The following is a 5,718-nucleotide window of genomic DNA, read 5'->3' as shown; positions in this document are numbered from 1 at the left end:
ACCCTAAACCCCTAAACCCTCTACCCTAAATTCTAAACCACAAACCCTAAACCTTAAACCCTAAACCATAAACCCTCAATCCCAAACCATAAACCATAAACACTAAAGCCTAAACCCCAAACCATAAACCCTAAGGCCGAAATCCTAAACCCTAAACCTTAAACCCTAAACCATAAACACCAAACCCTCAATCCTAAACCCTAAACCACAAACCACAAACCATAAACCATAAACCCTAAACTCGAAACCTTAAACCATAAACCCTCAACCCCAAACCATAAACCCTAAACCCTAAACCCTACACCCTAAACCATAAACCACAAAACTTAAAGCCTAAACCCTAAACCACAAACAGTAAATCCTAAACCCTAAACTATAAACCATAAACCCTAAACCATAAACCATCAACCCCAAACAATAAACCCTAAACCCTAAACCCTAAACCATAAACACTAAACGCTGAACCCTACACCCTAAAACGTAAACCACAAACCCTAAAGCCTAAACCTTAAACCATAAACCCTCAACCCCAAATCCTAAACAATAAACTCCAAACTCTCAATCCTAAACCCTAAAGCATAAATCCTACACCATAAACCTTAAACCCCTAAACCCTAACCCACAAACCGTAAACCCTAAACCCTAAACCCCAAACCCTAAACGTTAAAACCTAAACCACTGAACCCTAAACTATAAACTCTAAACACTAAACCCTAAACCACAAACCCTAAAGCCTAAACCCTAAACCATGAACCCTCAACTCCAAACCATAAATCCTAAACCCTAAACACTACACCCTAAATCATAACCCACAAACCCTAAAGTCTAAACCCTAAACCACAAACACTAAAACCTAAACCCTAACCTATAAACACTAAACCCTAAACCATATACCATCAACCATAAACAATAAACCCTAAATCCTAAACCTAAACCCTAAACCACAAATCCTAAACCCTAAAACCTAAACCATAAACCATCAACCACAAACCATAAACCCTAAACCAAAAACCATAATCCCTAAACCCTAAGCCATAAACCCTTAACCCAAAACCATAAACCTTAAACCCTAAATATACACCATAAACCTTAAACCACAAACCCTAAACCCTAAACCATAAGCCATAAATCGTAAACCCTAAACACTAAACCCTAAACCCTAAACACTACTCACTAAACCCTAAAAACTAAACCATAAACCCTAAACCATAAGCCCTAAACACTAAACCATAAACCATAAACCCTAAACCCTAAACACTAAACCATAAACCCTAAAACCTAAACACTAAACCCTAAACACTAATCCATAAACCCTAAACCATAAACCCTAAACCCTAAACCCTAAAACACAAACCCTAAACCACAAACACCAAATCCTCAACCCCAAACCCTAAACCCTACACCATAAACCATAAACCACAAACGCTAAAGCCTAAACCCTAAACTATAAACCACAAATCCTAAATCTTAAACTTTAAACCCTTAACCAGATACCATAAACCCTAAACCATGAACCCTACACCATAAACCATAAACCAGAAACCCTAAAGTAAAACCTTAAACAAGAAACCCTCAACCCCAAATCCTAAACAATAAACTCCAAACCCTCAATCCTAAACCCTAAACCATAAATCCTACACCATAAACCCTAAATCCCTAAACCCTAAACCACAAACCCTAAACGTTAAAACCTAAACCACTGAACCCTAAACTATAAACCCTAAACACTAAACCCTAAACCACAAACCCTAAAGCCTAAACCCTAAACCATGAACCCTCAACCCCAAACCATAAATCTTAAACACTAAACACTACACCCTAAATCATAAACCACAAACCCTAAACTCTAAACCCTAAACCAAAAACACTAAAACCTAAACCCTAAACTATAAACACTAAACCCTAAACCATATACCATCAACCACAAACAATAAACCCTAAACCCTAAACCCTAAACCCTAAACCACAAACCCTAAACCCTAAAACCTAAACCCTAAACCCTAAAACACAAACCCTAAACTATAAACACCAAATCCTCAACCCAAAACCCTAAACCCTACACCCTAAACCATAAACCACAAACGCTAAAGCCTAAACCCTAAACTATAAACCATAAATCCTAAATCTTAAACTAAAAACCCTCAACCCGAAACCATAAACCCTAAACCATGAACCCTACACCATAAACCATAAACCAGAAACCCTAAAGCCTAAACTTTAAACCAGAAACCCTAAACCCCAAATCCTAAACTATAAACTCCAAACCCTCAATCCTAAACCCTAAACCATAAATCCTACACCATAAACCCTAAACCCATAAACCCTAAATCACAAACCGTAAACCCTAAACTACAAACCCCAAACTTTAAACCTTAAACCCTAAACCACTGAACCCTAAACTATAAACCATGAACCATAAATCCTAAATCCTAAACCCTAAACCATAAACTCTAAAGCCTAAACCCTAAACCATAAACCCTCAACCCCAAACTATAAATCCTAAACCCTAAACACTACACCCTAAATCATAAACCACAAACCCTAAAGCATTAACCCTAAACTATAAACCACAAACCGTAAAAGCTAAACCCCTAAACCCTAAAACATAAACCCTTAACCCCAAACCATAAACCCTAAACCCTAAAGCCTCCACCCTAAATTCTAAACCATAAACCCTCAACCCCAAACCATAAACCTTAAACCCTAAAGCCTAAACACCAAACCCTAAACCCTAAGGCCAAAATCCTAAACACTAAACTATAAACCCTAAGCCCTAAACCCTAAACCATAAACCCCAAACGATAAACCCTAAACCCTAAACCATAAACCCTAAACCCTAAGCCATATACCCTAAACCGTAAACCGTAAAGCCTAAACACTAAACACTAAACCCTAAATACTAAACCATGAACCGTAAACCATAAGCCCTAAACCCTAAACCATAAACTATAAATACTAAACCGTAAACCCTAAACACTAAACCATAAACCCTAAACCCTAAACCCTAAACACTAAACCCTAAACCCTAAACCCTAAACCTTAAACCATAAACCCTAAACCCTAAGCCCTAAACCATAAAGCTTAAACCCTAAAGCCTAAACCCTAAACCACAAACACTAAATCCTCAACCCGAAACCCTAAACCCTACACCCTAAACTATAAACCACAAACGCTAAATCCTAAATCCTAAACTATAAACCATAAACCCAAAATCTTGAACTATGAACCCTCAACCCAAAAACATAAACCCTAAACCCTGAACCCTACACCCTAAAACGTAAACCACAAAACCTAAAGCCTAAACCTTAAACCATAAACCCTCAACCCCAAATCCTAAACAATAAACTCCAAACCTTCAATCCTAAAACCTAAAGCATAAATCCTACACCATAAACCGTAAACCCCTAAATCCTAACCCACAAATCGTAAACCATAAACCCTAAACCACAAACCCTAAACGTTAAAACCTAAACCACTGAACCCTAAACTATAAACCCTAAACACTAAAGCCTAAACCCTAAACCATGAACCCTCAACCCCAAACCATAAATCCTAAACCCTAAACATTACACCCTAAATCATAAACCACAAACCCTAAAGTCTAAACCCTAAACCAAAAACACTAAAACCTAAACCCTAAACTATAAACACTAAACCCTAAACCATATACCATCAACCACAAACAATAAACCCTAAACCCTAAACCTAAACCCTAAACCACAAGCCCTAAACCCTAAAACCTAAACCATAAACTATCAACCCCAAACCATAAACCAAAAACCATACACCCTATACTATAAACCACGAACCCTAAACTCTTAGCTATAAACCCTAAACCCTAAGCCATAAACCCTTAAACCGAAACCATAAACCCTAAACCCTAAATCATACACCATAAACCTTAAACCCTAAACCCTAAATCCTAAATACTAAACCATAAACCCAAACGCATAAACCATAACCCCTAAACACTAAACCATAAACCATAAACCCTAAACCCTAAACACTAAACCATAAACCCTAAACCCTAAACCATAAACCCTAAACACTAAACCTTAAACACTAATCCATAAACACTAAACCATAAACCCTAAACTCTAAAGCACAAACCCTAAACCACAAACACCAAATCCTCAACCACAAACCCTAAACCATACACCCTAAACCATAAACCACAAACACTAAAGCCTAAACCCTAAACTATAAACCATAAACCCTAAATCTTAAACTATAAACCCTCAACCTGAAACCATAAACCCTAAACCATGAACCCTACACCATAAACCATAAACCAAAAACCCTAAAGCCTAAACCTTAAACTAGAAACCCTCAACCACAAATCCTAAACCATAAACTCCAAACCCTCAATCCTAAACCCTAAACCATAAATCCTACACCATAAACCCTAAACCCCTAAACCCTAAACCACAAACCGTAAACCCTAAACTAAAAACCCCAAACCTTATACCTTAAACCCTAAACCACTGAACCCTAAACTATAAACCATGAACCAAAAACCCTAAATCCTAAACCCTAAACCACAAACTCTAAAGCCTAAACCCTAAATCATAAACCCTCAACCCCAAACCATAAATCCTAAACCCTAAACAATACACCCTAAATCATAAACCACAAACCCTAAAGCACTCTAAACAATAAACCACAAACCGTAAAACCTAAACCTTTAAACCCTAAAACATAAACCCTTAAACCCAAACCATAAACCCTAAACCCTAAAGCCTCCACCCTAAATTCTAAACCATAAACCCTCAACCCCAAACCATAAACCTTAAACCCTAAAGCCTAAACAACAAACCCTAAACCCTAAGGCCAAAATCCTAAACCCAAAACCATAAACCCTAAACCATAAATCCTAAACCCTAAACCCTAAACCCCAAACCCTAAAGCCTAAACCCTAAACCATAAACCTTAAACCCTAAGCCATAAACCCTAAACCGAAAACCGTAAATCCTAAACACTAAACACTAAACCCTAAATACTAAACTATAAACCCTAAAGCATATGCCTTAAACCCTAAACCATAAACCCTAAACACTAAACCATAAACAATAAACCCTAAACCCTAAACCCTAAACCTAAGCCTAAACCCTAAACACTAAACCATAAACCCTAAACCATAAACCCTAAACCCTAAGCCCTAAACCATAAAGCTCAATCCCTAAAGCCTAAACCCTAAACCACAAACACTAAATCCTCAACCCTAAACCCTAAACCCTAAACCATAAACCACAAACGCTAAAGCCTAAACCCTAAACTATAAACCATAAACCCAAAATCTTAAACTATGAACCATCAACCCAAAACCATAAACCCTAAACCCTAAACCATATACCCTAAAATGTAAACCACAAACCCTAAAGACTAAACCTTAAACCATAAACCCTCAACCCAAAATCCTAAACCATAAACTCCAAAACCTCAATCCTAAACCCTAAACCATAAATCCTACACCATAAACCTTAAACCCTTAAACCCTAACCCACAAATCGTAAATCGTAAACCCTAAACCCCAAACCCTAAACGTTAAAGCCAAAACCACTGAACCTTAAACTATAAACCCTAAACCCTAAACCCTTAACCCGAAACCATAACCATGAAACCCTAAATCATACACCATAAACCTTAAACCACAAACCCTAAACCCTAAACCATAAACCCTAAACCCTAAACCGTAAACCGTAAACCTTAAACACTAAC

This window comes from Arachis ipaensis, chromosome B9 (genome assembly GCF_059453495.1).
Source record: "Arachis ipaensis isolate K30076 ecotype BB chromosome B9, ASM5945349v1, whole genome shotgun sequence".
Lineage (NCBI taxonomy): Eukaryota > Viridiplantae > Streptophyta > Magnoliopsida > Fabales > Fabaceae > Arachis > Arachis ipaensis.
The sequence above is the reverse complement of the archived record's forward strand: the minus strand, read 5'-3'. Positions refer to the sequence as shown.